This window comes from Salvelinus alpinus, chromosome 14 (assembly GCF_045679555.1).
Source record: "Salvelinus alpinus chromosome 14, SLU_Salpinus.1, whole genome shotgun sequence".
In the NCBI taxonomy this organism is placed as follows: Eukaryota; Metazoa; Chordata; class Actinopteri; order Salmoniformes; family Salmonidae; genus Salvelinus; species Salvelinus alpinus.
Window position 1 is genome coordinate 33,845,644 of NC_092099.1, and position 20,698 is coordinate 33,866,341.

Below are 20,698 nucleotides of genomic sequence, written 5' to 3' on the forward strand. Positions count from 1 at the left end.
GTGTGGAGCAACAGAGGAGAGAGTATGTGTGTGCACTGTGTACGTGTGGAGCAACAGAGGAGAGAGTATGTGTGTGCACTGTGTACGTGTGGAGCAACAGAGGAGAGAGTATGTGTGTGCACTGTGTACGTGTGGAGCAACAGAGGAGAGAGTATGTGTGTGCACTGTGTACGTGTGGAGCAACAGAGGAGAGAGTATGTGTGTGCACTGTGTACGTGTGGAGCAACAGAGGAGAGAGTATGTGTGTGCACTGTGTACGTGTGGAGCAACAGAGGAGAGAGTATGTGTGTGCACTGTGTACGTGTGGAGCAACAGAGGAGAGAGTATGTGTGTGCACTGTGTACGTGTGGAGCAACAGAGGAGAGAGTATGTGTGTGCACTGTGTACGTGTGGAGCAACAGAGGAGAGAGTATGTGTGTGCACTGTGTACGTGTGGAGCAACAGAGGAGAGAGTATGTGTGTGCACTGTGTACGTGTGGAGCAACAGAGGAGAGAGTATGTGTGTGCACTGTGTACGTGTGGAGCAACAGAGGAGAGAGTATGTGTGTGCACTGTGTACGTGTGGAGCAACAGAGGAGAGAGTATGTGTGTGCACTGTGTACGTGTGGAGCAACAGAGGAGAGAGTATGTGTGTGCACTGTGTACGTGTGGAGCAACAGAGGAGAGAGTATGTGTGTGCACTGTGTACGTGTGGAGCAACAGAGGAGAGAGTATGTGTGTGCACTGTGTACGTGTGGAGCAACAGAGGAGAGAGTATGTGTGTGCACTGTGTACGTGTGGAGCAACAGAGGAGAGAGTATGTGTGTGCACTGTGTACGTGTGGAGCAACAGAGGAGAGAGTATGTGTGTGCACTGTGTACGTGTGGAGCAACAGAGGAGAGAGTATGTGTGTATATGTGGTGGTTATGAAACAGAGATGTATAGTTACACAAGAGAAGACTCTGATTGTCTAACACAACTACAACCCTACTGGCTGCCTAAACTAGATAAAAACAGATAGAGAGATAGCGAGAGAGGAAGCAAAAGATTAAGAGAAAATAAACTAGAGAAGCAAAAGAGAGTGAGAGAAAGAGAAAGCAAAATAGAGAGATTGTGAGAAAAAGGTCAAGAAAAAGAGATTGAAGGAAAGAGAAAAGGCAGAAGCAAAAGACAGAGGGGGATTAGGTTCGGATTTGTCTTGAACTTGCTGCTCTCTGGCTGTCTGTAACTGTTCTGTACTGAGTCATGTATTTGTACGTTTGATGTGGACCCCAGGATGAGTAGCTGCTGCATGTGCAGTAACTAATGGGACGGATCATTCAGAATCACTGTGTTCACATTAGAAGTGGTAGTTCATACTCCACTCCTCTTCTCCTTTCTTATTTCCTCCCCCTCTCCTTTTAATCTCTGCTCTTCCCTTTCTTTCCCCTACTCTCCACTCCTCTTCTCCTTTCTTATTTCCTCCCCCTCTCCTTTTAATCTCTGCTCTTCCCTTTCTGTCCCCTACTCTCCACTCCTCTTCTCCTTTCTTATTTCCTCCCCCTCTCCTTTTAATCTCTGCTCTTCCCTTTCTTTTCCCTACTCTCCACTCCTCTTCTCCTTTATTATTTCCTCCCCCTCTCCTTTTAATCTCTGCTCTTCCCTTTCTTTTCCCTACTCTCCACTCCTCTTCTCCTTTATTATTTCCTCCCCCTCTCCTTTTAATCTCTGCTCTTCCCTTTCTTTCCCCTCCCCTCTTCCCCATGTGGGACAGTCAGAGCCAGTTTCCTCAGTCTCATGATGGTCTGCAGACCCAGAAGAACAGAGAGAGACAGAGAAATCTGCAGACACAGAGAGAGAGAAGTCTGCAGACAGAAAGAGAGAGAGAGAGAGAGAGATATCTGCAGACAGAGAGAGAGAGATGTATGTATACTTTGACAATGTAAGTAATAATAACTTGCCATGTCAATAAAGTCAATTGAATTGAATTGAATTGAGAGAAGTCTGCAGACACAGAGAGAGAGAGAGAGACATCTGCAGACATAGAGAGAGACATCTGCAGACACAGAGAGAGAGACATCTGCAGACATAGAGAGAGAGAGACATCTGCAGACATACAGAGAGAGAGAGACATCTGCAGACACAAAGAGAGAGAGAGACATCTGCAGACACAGAGAGAGAGACATCTGCAGACACAAAGAGAGAGAGAGATATCTGCAGACACAGAGAGAGACATCTGCAGACACAGAGAGAGAGAGAGAGAAGTTATTTTGGAACTTCTGAGTGTAATGTTTGCATTTTTTATTGTTTATTTCACTTTTGTTTTATCTATTTCACTTGCTTTGGCAATGTTAACATATGTTTCCCATGCCAATAAAGCCCCTTGGATTGAAAGAGAGAGAGAGACATCTGCAGACACAGAGAGAGAGAGAGAGACATTTGCAGACACAGAGAGAGAGAGAGAGAGAGAGAGGGACAGAGAGACATCTGCAGACACACAGAGAGAGAGAGAGAGAGACATTTGCAGACACAGAGAGAGAGAGAGCGAGAGAGACAGAGAGACAGAGAAATATGCAGACACAGAGCGATACATAGAGAGACCCAAAATGCCCTATATCCTAGATTGAACATCCTCACAGCAGAAATGTGTAATCTCTTCATTACTAGGAAATGCTTACTACACTCTTGACTACCGAGTAGTGAGGTGAGGTGTAGGCCTACATCCCTATGTGATGTGAAGTCAGAGACATCAGAGAAAAAACAGTTGAGAAAACAATTGTTTTGTTGCTGGATTGAATTTAACTCAATCAATTTGATCAAAACAATGGTTTAATTTGTAGGCCAGTGCTTGTTCCCTACGTAGCCTTGTGGTGGAAAAAGTACCCAATTGTCATACTTGAGTAAAAGTAAAGATAAAATAATAGAAAATGAGTCAAGTAAAACTGAAAGTCACTAGTAAAATACTACTTGAGTAAAAGTCTATCAGTGTTTGGGTTTAAATATTGTGTCGAACCGTAGGTTAGCCACCAGAGGGAGACTCGTCGAGGCCTGGTGTAACGGCTGTCATATTCTTCCTCCTCCTCGGACGAGGAGAGGCGAGACGGATCGGACCAATACGCAGAGTGGTTAGTGTTCATAATGATTTATTATAACGAAAACTGAACACTGAAATACAAAACAAATAAACGAAGTGCAGAAACCTATACAGTACCGTGTGGTGAAAACACTAACACGGAAACAAACACCCACAAAACACACGTGAACCCCGGCTGCCTTAGTATGATTCTCAATCAGGGACAACGATTGACAGCTGCCTCTGATTGAGAATCATACCAGGCCGAACACAAAATCCCAACATAGAAAATCACACATAGACAAACCCACCCAACTCACGCCCTGACCAACTAAATAAATACAAGACAAAGGAAAACAGGTCAGGAACGTGACACCTGGTGACAGACAGAGTCTACATCACGCAGCGATGACTCTGCTGCACGTGCCAGGTCTCAACGGGCTCTCTGGCCAGTACTAATTGGGGTTGATTGTGGTTTGTGAGTATTCAAGGGGCTGATTGCTCACCAGCTGGATGAGTCCCATAAAGCTGCCAGAAGGGCAGAACACAGGGGCGGGGACTGGGGAAGAGAGTTTACTCCCGAATAGCCATGCGCAGTACCAGAGATAACGGAGGGAGCTCGGTTTTGTTCCCCACAGGATATAGTGAGACCCTGGAGCCCAGAAGATGGTATCCCAGAGGAGTTTTCTCTTGGTTTATTATTTAAATAAACACCCTTGAAACCAAGCTAATACAATTCTGTCCGTGTCTGATCTGTGTAAACGTCTTGATCAAACCCCCTGGTCTGCCACAAGTGGTGGATAATGCGGGCATTCTGATAATGTGGTCAGATCAGGGCTGACGTTTACGAAGCATCAGCATGCACGAGTTGATAGCTCAGTTTGTCCGGGCCCAACAAGCGCAACAGGCAGTGCAGGAACAAATGCTGGAGGAACAGCGGCTACAAAATGTCTGCCTCGTTCAGTAAATCAGGAAGCTACAAGGAGGAGCGCCTACTGAATTGCATCCTAACCAGTTTTTAATCAAGCTAACGGGGGACAACGACATCAAAACATACCTCTGCACATTTGAACGGACAGCACTATGGGAAGTATGGCCAAGCCTGAAATGGGCAAGTCTGCTGGCCCAGTTCCTGTCCAGGAATGCCCAAAAGGCATATTGTGACCTACTGCGCATCACCAGGACATCGTTCCTAAATGACGTATCCACCCTCTCCATCATAGACAAAGTGGTCATGGATCGCTTCTTATGGGCGCTACCCCACGACATGAAGAGGGCAGTGAGTCTACGCGTGCCCCAGACCTTGGAGGACCTCCTGGGAGCAGTGGAGACACATCAGAACACTGACGCCTGGGCCGAGTCGGGGACCCTTCCGAGGGAACAGAAGGACACCCCCACTGCCGTATACCCTGGACCAACAGTCAGTGGGGCCAAAGGGCCGCAGAACCGTGGAGAGATGACCGGGGAGAGCCGACCCACCACCGCCGACGAACCCAAGGTAGATGGAGACCAAAGGAAGTGTTTTGAGTGTGGCGCCCAGGGGCACCTTGCATGGAATTGCCCAGCTTGAGAGGAGTCAGTGCCATCAGAGAACCCGGGAGGCGAGGTGGGCCACGCAGTGAACTACATCACCTCCTGTTGGGCGCACCGCAGACCTATGGTCCCGGTGAAAGTCGACTGACACGACACCGAAGCTCTATTGGACTCCGGGAGAATGGATCCGCTCGTAGCCACGAGCCTGCTGTCCCAGGGGACTGAACATGGCGGGGAGATATCAGTTTCCTGTGTCCATGGTGACCCCAAACGGTATCCGAACATACAGGCCAACATCGTGATGCCACAAGGGAGCTGCCAGATGATGGTGGGTGCCGTATCCGAGTTGCCGGTACTCCTCCTCGTGGGACGAGATTGTCCGTTGTTTGAGGCAATGTGGAGGCACGAGCTGAGGGTGGAGGCACGAGCTGAGCAAAAAGGTACGAGCCAGCGGGAGACAAGAGCGAGGATGGCCCATTTCCTGCGTGGCCCAGAAGCAAACGGTTGACAAACCCGTATCTAAGTGTCCATAGTTGGAGTCCGAGGGGGCGCCGGAAACCGACCGCCCTGGTGAACAACTGGAGGAGGAGCCCATCCTCCCCCTCATCGATTTCGAGGGACCAGCTGAGACACCCACCATGGGCCAACAGAGGGGACAGTTTGGGACTGCCCAGTGGAGGAGCCGAACTTGATAGCTGCCGCAGCCCAAGTGATAGCGGTGGATGGCCAGCTACTTCCGGGGGTGAGTGACTGGGGATACCCCCATTTCCAAATCAAGGATAACCTTTTGTATCAGGTGTTGCGCCAACAGGGTGAACTTTGAGAGGTACTGTTGCTGCCCTGAAGGTACATGGGAACTGTTCTTCAGCTGGCCAACACCCATCTGTTGGGGGCGCACCTAGGAATGGAGAAGACCCAGGAATGGATCGCCGCCCAGTTCCACTGGCCTGGGATGAGGAGGGCCGTGGAAGACTATTGTCGCAGTTGCCCGGAGTGTCAAATCACTGCCCCAAAAGCACACTTCCAAAACCCACTGGTCCCCCTACCGATCATCGGGGTGCCCTTTGAACGCATCGCCATGGACATAGTGGGACCCCTGGTAAAAACAGCACGAGGAAACTGGTACATCCTGGTAATAGTAGATTATGCCACCCAGTATCCCGAGGCCATCCCCCTACGGGCGGCGAGTCCCATACAGCTGCCAGAAGGGCAGCCCATGGGGGTGGGGACTGGGGAAGAGAGGTTACCTGTGTGTAGTCGTGCTGAGTACCAGAGATAACGGAGGGAGCTTGGTTTTTGTTCCCCACAGGATACAGTGAAACCCCGGAGCCCTGAAGCCGGGTTCCCGAAGAATTCTCTTGGGTTATTATTTAAATAAACACCCTTGAAACCAAACTAATACAATTCTGTCCGTCTCTGATCTGTGTAAACATCTTGACCAAACCACCTGGTTTGCCACAATATACCTAGGTATCAAAAGTAAATGTAGTTGCTAAAATATACTTATGTATCAAAAAGGAAAAGTATAAATAATAAAAAATTCCTTATACTGAGCAAACCAGACCTCACCATTTTTAAATGTATGGATAGCCAGGCGCACACCAACGCTCAGACATAATTTACAAACAAAGCATGTGTGTTTAGTGAGTCTGCCAGATCAGTGGCAGTAGGGATGACCAAGGATGATCTCTTGATAAGTCTGTGAATTGGACCTTTTTCCTGTCCTGCTAAACATTCAAAATGTAACTAATACCTTTGGGTGTCAGGGAAAATGTATTGTCAGGGGAAAACATTCTTTAGGAACGTAGAGAAGGAGAAGTCAAAAATATAAATAGTAAAGTACAGATACCCCAAAAAACTACTTAAGTAGTACTTTAAAGTATAAGTACTTTACACCACTGTGGAAAAGAGCGTTCAATCATAAAGGAGAAGATTGGGAGACAAGGACAGGGGAATCCTGGCAGGGGCTCTTCTAAGAAGGCCTCTACTCATTTAAACGCAAACTAGCAAGGATTTAACACTGATGTCTGAAATACTGCAACAATGTGTCCTTCCAATAGTAGATGGATTTACATAAATTCACATACACATGCAACAAACACACATACATGCCACACTAGTCCAGTCAGTCATGCAGTCAGTAATTACACTGGCAGATTAATGATTCAAGATGTGGACAGGTCCTATTACACCACAGGTGCTAAGGCCTGATCGGGTCACACACACACTTCATGGGATCTGCTCTGTATGTGTTTGTGTGAGAGAGACATCCTATGCTGTTCTGTCAGGATGATGGTGTGATAGACTCTATCATTAAAGGGGTAGTGCAGTCAAAAATAGGTTTTGCCTGTGTTTTATATATTATACAACAGCTGATGAAACTAACGCTGTAAAAATGTTATTTCCTGATAGTTGCTGATTGAAAATACAATCTACACGGGACCTGACATCACCATGCGATACATTGGTTAGTTGACCAATAACTGTTCCAGACCCTCGTTTTCATTTCCCCTCCCCACTCCCAGACAGTCCTAGCAAAACTCTTGCTTGAGAAAAGTTTTTTTTTGTTAAAAAGCAATTATTGCCCATTTTAATGGAAATCTATTACAGTAAGGTAGGCTACTCAATTGTTACCCAGAAATGATTTGATATCAATATAAAAATGGCTGCACTGGGCCTTTAACACTGACACATCTTAACTTACACACTGTCATCTGACACACTTGAGAGAACGTTCCCTTAGGAGTCTAATTAGGCCATTACCAAAGGTTTACATAGGAATGTTCCAGTGATGTCAAACAGAACTTACCAGAACGTGATTACCATGTTCTCAGAATATTCAATATTAATGTTCTAGACACGTTTCACGGGAACGTTGCAAGAACATTCATGTGTCCAGTTTTCTGAGGGTTAGGAGAATATTTAATCAACGTCACACCAAACACACAAAGAACATGGTTGCCATGTTCTCAGAATATAAGATATTAAAGGAATTATCTGGTACATTTCTATACTTTTTAACCAGATGGATATGTTGGTGGTGGTTGGTGCCGTTTAAGATTAGGGAGGGCAAAAATAAAATGATGAGCATGGCCTTACTTCTATTACAGCATATTGGATGACTGTCATTCATATTCCATTCACCCAGCTCAATGTAACGTCAATAGGTTTAGGCTACTACATGATGCTCAAATCATGATGCTCAACCTAGCCTACAAATTAAAGTTTATAACGTGGGTGCACAGGTTGAGAGACAAATTGGAGTAATCATGGTGACAGACAGTGACGTCCTAAAAACGTCTTAACTCAATGAGTCCCATCGTGACACTGTCAACATTTGGAATTTGAACCTTCTTTAAATATCTTGTGTTGATCTACAGACTTCTGGGTTGTATCATTGGATTTGTCTATTTCTTCTGCATCCTAATGGTACCACCCATTAGTCTGTGTAATTAACAGGGGCTGAGCTAGGGCCGTGTTTGTGAGACAAGTGCCGGGTCTTTTTATAAAAATGTCTGTAGAGTCCGAATGGTTTGATCTACGGTATCTATGAAAAGCCGAGACTGTCATGCACATGTAACGTGTTTTCCTCTATGACGCTCACAAGCTACACAAGAGTCGTTAGAAGGTAAGCAACTTTGATGGGGGTGTGGCCACAAAAAATGTGAACTCATCATGAGAGGCCGCAGTGGCTCATGGGTCAGCGTGCCCACATCCATACGCACCTCCATACGTTTTACAGTTAATTTCCTGTAATTCTACATATTTTGCCATAGGGTGGAGAGAAATGTTTGCAGTTTTTAATATAATATCTGACTGAGACTGAATATGATAACAAGTTTAGATAGCTGGCCGCAAAATTAACTTAGCAATCTAAAAAGGTTAGCTGACTGACTATCAGTGACGGACATAACAAGGGTAAAACTGCTGATGCACAACCACATTTTGAAATTGCACCTTGTTTAGTCTACTATAAAATTGTTTTGGGGGGATTTGATCCGAGGGCCTTCAAAAGGGGGGCCGCCAGTTGCCCATCCCTGTTCTGCACAGAAGATCATAGGAAATCCAAGGACATAGTGTCTATAATACTGTAATAAGCTCACATAGTTGCTGTCACTTACTCCACACAGTTGTCACTGACTAGTTGGATATTCATTTCCCACTGAGAAAACCATTTCTATACTTAGGAATTCATTAATGTTGCTTTGGTGGACCTTATTTTTTTTATTGACATTTGTCAATAAAACAAATGAATTCAACTGTTTATGTCAACTTGTTTTGTGTTCTACTTGTAGTCCTGGTTGTCCTGAAAAGAAAAGAAATGGTGAAACACTTCATTGTGCGGCTAAATATAAGGGCCGGAGATACAGTTTACATACACCTTAGACAAATATATTTAAACTCCGTTTTCACAATTCCTGACATTTAATCCTAGTAAATATTCCCTGTTTTAGCTCAGTTAGGATCACCACTTTATTTTAAGAATGTGAAATGTCAGAATAATAATTGAGAGAATGATTTATTTCAGCTTTTATTTCTTTCATCACATTCCCAGTGGGTCAGAAGTTTACATACACTCAATTAGTATTTGGTAGCATTGCCTTTAAATGGTTTAACTTGGGTCAAACATTTCGGGTAGCCTTCCACAAGCTTCCCACAATAAATTGGGTGAATTTTGGCCCATTCCTCCTGACAGAGCTGGTGCAACTGAGTCAGGTTTAAAAAAAAATATATATTTGTATTTATTTCACCTTCATTTAACCAGGTAGGCTAGTTGAGAACAAGTTCTCATTTACAACTGCGACCTGGCCAAGATAAAGCATAGCAGTGTGAACAGACAACAACACAGAGTTACACATGGAGTAAACAATAAACAAGTCAATAACACAGTAGGAAAAAAAACAAAATGAGTCTATATACATTGTGTGCAAAAGGCATGAGGTAGGCAATAAATAGGCCATAGGAGCGAATAATTACAATTTAGCAGATTAACACTGGAGTGATAAATCATCAGATGATCATGAGCAAGTAGAGATACTGGTGTGCAAAAGATCAGAAAAAAACAAAATAAAAACAGTAAGGGGATGAGGTAGGTAAATTGGGTGGGTTGTTTACAGATGGACTATGTACAGCTGCAGCGATCGGTTAGCTGCTCAGATAGCAGATGTTTAAAGTTGGTGAGGGAAATAAAAGTCTCCAACTTAGTCTCCAAAAATAGAACTGTTTGTAGGCCTCCTTGCTCGCACATGCTTTTTCAGTTCTGGCCACAAATTCTCTATAGGATTGAGGTCAGGGCTTTGTGATGACCACTCCAATACCTTGACTTTGTTGTCCTTAACCCATTTTGCCACAACTTTGGAAGTATGCTTTGGATCATTGTCCATTTGGAAGACCCATTTGCGACCAAGCTTTAACTTCCTGACTGATGTCTTGAGATGTTGCTTCAATATATCCACATCATTTTCCTGCCTCATGATGCCATCTATTTTGTGAAGTGCACCAGTTCCTCCTGCAGCAAAGCACCCCCACAACATGATGCTGCCACCCCCGTGCTTCACGGTTGGGATGGTGTTCTTCGGCTTACAAGCCTCCCGCTTTTTCCTCCAAACATAACGATGGTCATTATGGCCAAACAGTTCTATTTTTGTTTCATCAGACCAGAGGACATTTCTCCAAAAAGAATGTTCTTTGTACCCATGTGCAGTTGCAAACCGTTGTCTGGCTTTTTTTATGGCGGTTTTGGAGCAGTGGCTTCTTCCTTGCTGATCAGCCTTTCGAGTTATGTCGATATAGGACTCGTTTTACTGTGGATATAGATACTTTTGTACCTGTTTCCTCTAGCATCAACACAAGGTCCTTTGCTGTTGTTCTGGGATTGATTTGCACTTTTCGCACCAAAGTACGTTCATCTCTAGGAGACATACTGCTCTCTTTCCTGAGCAGTATGACGGCACAACGGCACATGTTAACCACATTCTGGTTAAGTTCTGTTTGACATTTAAGGGAATGTTTTCCTAACTAACACAAAAGCATGCTAAATAGGTTATTAGAATCAGAATCCCCTTTATTAATTAACACATACTCAGAATTTTACTTGGTGATATGGTGCTGCTAGTGATAAACAACATTTAGAGATACAATACAGACAACAGAGTTCAAACAAAGTTTACATACATGATGTACAACTAGGTAGAGTGAGCATAGAGCTACAGTATGAGAATGAGCAGAAATACACATGTACAGTGGGTATACGGTTGATATACAGTGGATATACACATTTACAGTGTCAATATATGAATCTGAGTTTAATCATTTTTTTTACAGGGACAGTGTACATTAATCAACGTTTCAGTAAAGTGCCAGTTTTAGCCAGCCGGCTAATTTTCAACCGCCACCCCTGGGCAGGTAATTAAAAACAATTACAATTCAGACAAACAATGAGCAGTGAGCACATGCAGAACAACATAGAACAAGCAACACGTAGCATGCAGATAGAACAACATAGGACAAGAAACACGTAGCATGCAGATAGAACAACATAGAACAAGCAACACGTAGCACGCAGACCGAGAAATAGCTCAAAAAGCAACAAAACAAAATAAATAAAAGCAACAGTGTTTCCACACCTCACAAGCTACAGACAAGATGTAAAACGACAATACACAGCTAGGGATTATGTTCACAAGTCTGATTGGCCCTTAGCCATGTCTTTATGTTTTTTGTGTATGTGCGATTGGTGGTGCAGTTATGTGTGTCTGATGGCAGTGTGTTCCAGACATGGGAAGCTCTCACAGAGAAAGCAGATTGACTAAAGGAGCTTTTCCTTATAGGAACTATACAGTCACCTCTCATGGCAGACCTTATGGATCTGCTGCGATGGGTTTGGGTTTTCTGTTTAACAAAAGTACTAATTGGAGGGGGGAGAGAGATGGACGGAGTGCAATGCAGTATATTGTAGTTATTTTTGCTTGAGATGGCTTAATTCGGTGTGCAGCATAGAGTGCATAGTCCTTTAGTCTCTATGGGCCAGATGGCCGGTTGGTGAGGGCCACAGCATAGTCCTTTAGTCTCTATGGGCCAGATGGCCGGTTGGTGAGGGCCACAGCATAGTCCTTTAGTCTCTATGGGCCAGATGGCCGGTTGGTGAGGGCCACAGCATAGTCCTTTAGTCTCCATGGGCCAGATGGCCGGTTGGTGAGGGCCACAGCATAGTCCTTTAGTCTCTATGGGCCAGATGGCCGGTTGGTGAGGGCCACAGCCCGGGGGATGAAACTTTTCAGGTGGCGGGAGGTTTTGGTCATGAGTGACCCGAACTGCCTGCCTGAGGGGAATTTTTGGATGATCGGGTTGGGGTCGGCAATGATCTTTCCTGCACGCTTCCTTGCCCTGGAGTCGTGCAGGACCTTGGAGGGCAGGTGGCAGCAGATGACCCGCTCTGTAGACAATGCGTTGCAGTTTGGTGATGGAGGAGGTGAAGATGGACTCAACGATTGATGCGTAAAATCGGATCAAGGTTGACTTGGAAATATTGAGCTTTTTCAGATGCCGCAAGTAGTACATCCGCTGGTGTGCCTTATTGGTAATGTTGTCCTCCCACTTGAGGTTGTGGCAGATTATGGTCCACAGGAATTTGACTGATTCAGCCGTGCTAACAGCTGAGCCATCAATCTCGAGGGGGAGAGATGTTAGGGGGCGCTTTCTGAAGTCAATCACCATTTCCACGGTTTTGTCTGTGTTGAGTTCCAGGTTATTGCGACTACACTAGGCCACTCCACGGTACATGGACTCATTGCCGTTGGTGATGAGACCGACCAGATTGGTGTCATCTGAAAACCTGAGTGGTTGGACAGATGCGTTGTTGGAGGTGCAGTCATTGGTGTAGAGTGAGTAGAGGTGAGGTGAGAGCAGCATCCTTGCAGCTCTTCGGTGCTGAGGGATAAAGAGTCTGAAAGGTGTTTTCCCAGCTTCACGTGTTGTGTCCTGTTGGTCAGGAAGTCAGGGATCCGCTGACAGATGGAGCTGGACACATTCAGCTGGGAGAGTTAGTTCTGTAGAAATTCTGGGATGATTGAGCACAGAGCTAAAGTCCACAAATAATATCCTTGCATAGGTCTTGTAGTGTAGGCCCATGTTGACAGAGTCATCCACAGACCTGTTAGCTCTGTAGGCAAACTGCAGTGGGTGGAGGGAGGCATCAGTGAAGGTTTTCAGATGGGACAGTACCAGGCGCCCAAAGGTTTTCATGATGATTGAGGGGAGCGCTACAGGTCTGGACACCTTTTATTTTGTCGGGACTAGAACAATGATGGAAGAGGTTTTTGCCAACATACTGTAGAACTGGACTCAAACATTATGGGAACATTACGGGTAACATTACAAAAATGTTCTCTCTCCCTAAAATTGTTAGCTAGGATATCCCCGTGTCTAATTCTCCCAGCAAACACACTACTAGACTTATAACACAGCTAAGACTGCCCCCTAGTGTCCACCATCTACAACAACACAACCTATAGACACTGTAATACGTCCTCTCTCGCTCTCTGCCTTCCCCCTCCCTCCACCTCTCTCTCCCCCCTCTGTCTCTGTGTGGTTATTATGTTAGGACAGATTAGGCACAGCAGTTGGTCTTAATTAGTCAGGTTTAATTAAAGTAGCTGGTGTGGAACTTCACAACGCAGTTAAGACGTGTTTAGCAGTAGCTTTAATAGAGCGTGGCGTCATAAAACACACACTAAAGTGATACAAGATATGAACTAGTGACTTTATATGCCTTGCTATTCAGTTTCTTTAAATTAAACGTTCTATATTGGGTTTTCATTTATGTGCACGCCACGTAAGCTATTCATTATGACGTGATTCCTGAGATCTTTCAAATATAGAGATTGAGACAAAGATAAACAAACAAAGCTTTATCGCCACCCTTTGAGAGTTACTGCTACCGTATTACACGATGACGGGAACATGAAGTGAATATAAATTGCCTAGTTAAATAAAGGTTAAATAAAAAAAATTTTGAAAATGTTTTATTCTGGAATATACCCTTTTTGTGTTGGCTGCAACAGACAGATATGGCTGAATGTATATTTAATAAAGGTCTAATATACATTTACTCAGTGTTCACAACAGTCAGTAGTTCCAGTTAGTCCATCCACAGGAAGCCCACCTGTGTTCCAAAGTTAAGCCCGTCCCTGACGCGGGAGAAGAAGGCCTCAGGGTGAGAGGATGTGCATAGGGTCACGCTCGGCCTGTCATTCACCGTGTCGTCATGGATACGCTCAGACAAGACCCCACCCCTCTGGAGAAGTATTCTGGAATGGAGAACATGGAGGTTTAAAAACACAGGGGGAGAGGAAAGGAGACCCTGAACAATGTGGAGATGATTCTACGTTCTGTATACAATGGTCAGCAGCATGACCCTAGGGGGAAACATTCAGAACAAATGCTGCCCCTTTAGTTTAACTCTCCATCCTTCTGCTGGTTAGATTGGTAATCCATTAACCTGATGGAGGTAATGATAATTTCACTCTAACAGTATCACCACACACAACCAGTATCCAATCACAGAGATCGCTCCCAGGTCATGACCTTTGTGTATTCAATCAGATGAGTGGCTGCGGGGTAACTCATGCTATGGTAATGAATCATGGAGAGCGGTAACCCGGTGACAACCTGTAGGATGTCAATCAGGAGACTATCCAGCAGCACCTATCATAAAAACCACATCATAGTTTGACCTCACAGTGACCTCATTATTAACCCTGTGGTTCTTAAAACTGGGATTCAATGCTTTTTCTCAGTGATTAAAGGGCAATAAGTCACAAAAAGACAATAGTAAGTCTTTGTCTAAACTTTGCACAGTTGGCCACACTTACCTGGTGGCTAGTCGTATGTTGACATGAGGCATGGTCTCCGCCATGCCAAGAACACAGTCAAGGTAGATAGAGTACAACAGCCTGCTCTCTCTACAGCGTAAAGCAACAGGCCCCCACCGATGGCCCGATCACCACAGTGACATCCCACATGCTGCTGCCGAACCCGGTCACCATGGCGTTGACTGTAGCCATGGCAACTTCCATCTGGGTTCCTTTCCATCCTGAGAGAGGGAAACACAGAGGGGGACACTTTAGACTGATGCACCGGGCATGTTTCTGGGGAATATTACTACTGTATTACGGTATCTAGACCCTCACGTTTGTGAACAGTTCCAATGACCTTGGCCTGGGGGTCAGTGAAGAGGAGGGGCCCGCAGTCAGCTCCTGTTGCTGCTATGACGACATCTCTCAGATTGGTCACAATGCCGTCAAAACTCTCTGGCTCCTCCTCCCTCCTGATCAACTATACGTCAGTGCCGTAGTTAACCTGGCAGAAACAACCAATCAGCATCAACCACTCAATGATGTCAGTGATGTTTACTACAACCTACTGGAGTGAGTGATATACAATGTACTGGACAAGTGCAATACCTCCCTGTGCCATAACGGTCCAGACCTCAATTAATCAATCAAATGTATGTTTAAAGCCCTTTTTACATCAGCAGCTATCACAAAGTACTTTACAGATGCCCAGTCTAAAACCCCAAAGAGGAAGCAATGCGGAGGCAGAAGCACATGGGCTAGGAAAAACTACATATGTTGGACCTTAATTTGATCACTCTTTTGTCATCTAAAATGTTTCCTGTGCATCACGAAATTCCGTGTCAGCATGGGTTTGATTCCAGCCCACGCCCCTTCTGGCACATATTGTTCAAAAACTGCTGTGGTAAACAAGGAAATACTTTATTTCAATTGTACGGAATGTTTGTCAAAAAGCTAAATCACCCTTAGTCTGTTCAAAAAGGACTAACTTGTTCCTATGATAATACCAACCAGAGGGCGAACATATCTTGAAAGACTTCGGTTGCAAGCAGGACTAAGGTAAGAGCGACATCATCTTTTAATGAGTTGACCAATAATGGTTGTAATTGACATCAGCTATGTGGGTGAATTTAGCGCCATTGATGGTTTAACGAGACAGCAGCTGGTGATAGTCTAGTGCCAACTATGGTTGCAATAGACCCCTTGTTATTTGATTATATTCCAATACATTCTGTAGTCTACCTGTTAGCCTATCCATTGTCACATAATGAAAGGTGTGACAACCGATAATAGCTTACTGTTTGTGTTTCCCTGGCTAAGTTGATGAGCTAAGTTGGCTAAGTTGGCTGACCTGGCTAAGTTGACAGATGTAGGCCTACTGTAGAACGATAAACTTTCCTTCAGTGTGGATGCTCACCCACGTTTTATAGTTAGGCTATAATTTGTCAATATGTTGTTGGTCACCTACTGTACATTGGTATACAATAAGTGTGATTTCCATTGCTAAGCTGTTATGTGCCGGCTACAGTTACAGGCCTACTGTACTATCAGTTTGATGTTGGCATTTGAAGTTTGAGAGAGAGAGAGAGAGAGAGAGAGAGAGAGAGAGAGAGAGAGAGAGAGAGAGAGAGAGAGAGAGAGAGAGAGAGAGAGAGAGAGAGAGAGAGAGAGAGAGAGAGAGAGAGAGAGAGAGAGAGAGAGAGAGAGAGAGACACACACACAGAGACACAGAGACACGGGAGAGGAACGAGGAGAGGAAAGAAGAGATGTTGACTGGCTGCTGATGATACAGATCTCAGATGGTTAGGCCTAATATTACACTACAGTAATAGATAATGCATTACACACACCCAACTAAAATGAGTATGGAGATGTCTCCTTAAGCAGGTAACTGTTGCAGAAAGCTCCTGACCTCTCTGACGTTACTGACAGGTAGTGCGAAAGGTGAGCCGCAGGGCACGTGACCAGGGCACGGGAGGTCATTGGATGTAACCACATACTCAAATGTATACACTGCCGTGAAAAGTTGCTCCTGGTTGAATAATAATTACTGTATAAATGAACATGCACAATGTAATGATGTATGTCAAAGTGTGTCCAATATGTAAATTGAAAACATTGTATTTTAAAAGCACTGTTTGTGTGTGTGTGTACGTCCTCCTAACCTTTCCAACAAACAAAGAGCTGTGAGTGAATCAGTGGTTCACCAATCTGGGCCTTGATGGGCTCGGCAACAATATCAAGGGATGGTGTGTAAAAGAACACATTTTCCGGAGAACGTTTCTTTGGGACCATCAGGCGACGTCCTAAAAACGACTTTAGGGCTGTACAATGGAACTAGCTGGGATCTAGACATAAACCTCCAGGGGAACAGAACCTCCCTGACTTTGACACATAAATGTTCTTTCAACGTTCCCATGAAATGTGCCTAGAACATTACTATTGAAAATTCGGAGAACATGGTAACCACATTCTGGGTAAGTTCTGTTTGACATTAAGGGATAGTCTCTTTGAACAGTCCTTGCATTTCACTCCTACGGGAACGTTCTCTAAAGTTGTGGGAACGTTTGTGGTTAGATGAGATGTCAGGTGATCATGAACAACCTTATCTGTCTTCAGGTCTCAAAATTGATTGATAGGTAATTGAAACGTATCATATATATATATATATACACTACTATATGGACTATCAAAAGTTTTAGAACACCTACTCATTCAAGGGTTTTTCTTGATTTTTACTATAATCTACATTTTAGAATAATAGTGAAGACAAAAACTATGAAATACCACATGTGAAATCATGTGGTAACCAAAAAAGTGTTAAACAAATCTAAATATATTTTAGATTTTAGATTCTTCAAATAGCCACCCTTTGCCTTGATGACAGCTTTGCACACTCTTGGCATTCTCTCAACCAGATTCATGAGGTAGTCACATGGAATGCATTTCAATTAACAATTAATTAATTAATTTCAATTAAAAGTTAATTTGTGGAATTTCTTCCTTCTTAATGCATTTGAGCCAATCAGTTGTGTTGTGACAAGGTAAGGGGTATACAGAAGACAGCCCTATTTGGAAAAAGACCACGTCCATATTATACCCTAACTGTCATGCCCTGATCTTAGTTTTCTATATTTTCTGGATTATTTTGGTCAGGTCAGGGTGTGACGAGGGTGGGTATGTGTGTTTTGTCTTGTCTAGGGTTTTTGTTTATCTATGGGGATTTTGTATGACTAGGTAATGTAGGTTTATGGTGGCCTGAATTGGTTCCCAATCAGAGGCAGCTGTTTATCGTTGTCTCTGATTGGGGATCCTATTTAGGTTGCCATTTTCCATTTAGGTTTTGTAGGTAGTTGTCTATGTGGAGTTGCATGTCAGCACTCGTTCTATTTAGCTTCACTTTTGTTTTTGTTACTTTGTTAGTTTGTTCAGTGTTCTTCCTTTATTAAAAGAAGAATGTATTCATATCACGCTGCGCCTTGGTCTCCTCAATACGACGAACGTGACACTAACCCTAAATAGTACCTGCAAAACACTAGTCTCAACGTCAACAGTAAAGAGGAGACTCCGGGATGCTGGCCTTCTAGGCAGAGTTGCAAAGAAAAAGACATATCTCAGACTGACCAATGAAAAGAAAGATTAAGATGGGCTGTTTCTCAAACTAGACACTCTAATGTACTTGTCCTCTTGCTCAGTTGTGCACCGGGGCCTCCCACTCCTCTTTCTATTCTGGTTAGAGCCAGTTTGCGCTGTTCTGTGAAGGGAGTAATACACAGCATCTTCAGTTTCTTGGCAATTTCTCGCATGAAATAGCCTTCATTTCTCAGAACAAAAAAAGACTGACGAGTTTCAGAAGAAAGGTCTTTGTTTCTGGACATTTTGAGCCTGTAATCGAACCCACAAATGCTGATGCTCCAGACACTCAACTAATCTAAAGAAGGCCAGTTTTATTGCTTCTTTATTTTGCACAACAGTTTTCAGGCTGTGCTAACATAACTGCAAAAGGGTTTTCTAATGATCAATTAGCCTTTTAAAATGCTAAACATGGACTAGCTAACACAACGTGCCATTGGAACACAGGAGTGGTTGCTGATAATGGGCCTCTGTACGCCTATGTCGATATTCCATAAAAAAATAGCCTTTTCCAGCTACAATAGTCATTTGCAACATTAACAACGTCTACACTATATCTCTGATCAATTTGATGTTATTTTAATGTACAAAAAAATTGCTTTGCTTTCAAAAACGAGGACATTTCTAAGTGATCCCAAACTTTTGAATGGTAGTGTATATGTTTACAGTATTATAAGTCATGTATCTGTATAATTGTCACGTCTGCTCCTGCTCCTCCTCTCCGGCGTATGACATCGCCAGAGTACTAACCACCGGTCCTGGGATTCATCATTACGCACACCTGGCACTCATCATTACGCGCAATCATTATGATTCACACCTGGACTCCATTACCTTCATAATTTCCTACCCTTTATATGTCACTCTCCCATGTCCACTCAGCAGTTGGTATTGTTCTTGTGTATCGGTGTTCTGCCATATGTTAGTGTCGTGTTCTTGTTTTTGTTGTTTTATTAAAACGTTTCACCTGCTTCCGACTCACTGCCCCATCATTACAATAATAGAAAATCTTTATCTTAGTTTTCCCCCAATTTCTAATTGTGGCAGCAGATTTAGTTCTATGGAAATGTCTGGTTCCATCCTGTGGAAGACTTGGCTGTGGAATAAGAGCATGGGTTGACAGGTCCAGGCCATCACATGAAGTGGCCAGCTGACAGCATAATTTCCAGCAGAAATGTGTTTGTGTGTGTCTGTGTGTATGCATGTGTGTATGCCTGTGTGGGTGCCTGTGTGGGTGCCCATGTGTGTGTGAGAGATGGATGTAGTTAGCTGACAGCCTAATTTCTGGGGAGCAGATCTAGTGTGGCTGGGTGAATTGCTCGTCACAGTGCATTACATGGCCAGCCTCAACATCTCTCTCTCTCCCGTCTCATCCCCAGCCACAGCCGTCTATCACAGGCTACAGTCAGCCCCCCCTTATTCTATCTCTCTCTGACACTCTCTCTCTCCCCCAAGCCCCAGTCCTCTTCAAGTAGCAGCAGAGAGAGAAAGACCATTCTAGCATGAAATTGAGGACCATCATGGTTGGTAGGATCTCTCTCTCACTCTCTCTCCCCACCCTTGGTGGATGTGTCTAATGTTACAGTTGATTTAAGGCTAGTGATTTAAGATGCAATTCCGAATACACTGATTAAAGAAAAGCTACAAACATTAGCCACAAACGGACAAACAGACAACACACATCGATTAACAGAACCACAACCAAATAGCAATATGAGACGAGAGATAGATAGAAACAAACAATATCAACAACACTGTTATGTTTGGGGTTCATAGAGCCTACTATCAACATACAATCTGTTATTAGATTCCCACCACTGCTGGAAATAAATATGACAGACTACAGAGGAATAGTTTTATTCATTGTCTGCCTTTTTTAGAGTCTGTTTTCCATCTGACCAAATAACCCATTTTACTGGACATGTGAAAGCTGTTCTCAAATCTACCACTAGGGGGGGCAAGTTACCAGATAATATTTTCACATTTAGAAGGTGGCTGTTGTTAATTCCATAGCATTTATTTATTTATGATATGAAGCCTTCTTTTGAGATCCACATCTCTGTGGACAATCAATGGAATGTTTGTATGAAGATTTCATCCACATTGAAATCATTACCTGCTGTGCCATTCTACGAATATCCCGCAGACAGTTTCTATAGCTACAGTATCCTGTGAGGTGTGTGTGTGTGCGTGCGTGCGTGCGTGCGTGCGTGCGTGCGTGCGTGCGTGTGTGTGTGTGTGTGTGTGTGTGTGCACGTGCGTGTGTGTATGTGTGTGTGTGTGTGTGTGCCTGTGCACATGTCCTCCAGGGATCATGCCTGAGGGAGGGGAGAGTCATCTGTATTGTCAAGGTTACTGGAGGTGTGGAGGAATCTATTTACTGTGTTCCTAATTCATACATATTAGATCACATTTCATATATTTCCCATTAGATTTTCATGTAAGAGTTGTTGGTTGTTATTATACGGCAGAACTGATGTGATATGCCAGGTATTGTTGACTGCTTGGTTGTTGTTGCCTCTGCCATTCAAATTTAATTTGAGTGACAACATCAATGTCAACCAACCTGTAAACTGACCTTTTTCTAGAAATAAATACAAATAGCAGAGCAGGTATTGTCATTGACTGTGATTTGTCAGTGTGTAGA

General features: G+C 43.9%; 1 pseudogene; it reads right to left on the reverse strand.

Moving 5' to 3' along the window:
- Positions 1 to 13,703: 13,703 nt before the first annotated feature.
- Positions 13,704 to 20,179, reverse strand: LOC139538246 (purine nucleoside phosphorylase LACC1-like; annotated as a pseudogene).
- Positions 20,180 to 20,698: the final 519 nt, after the last annotated feature.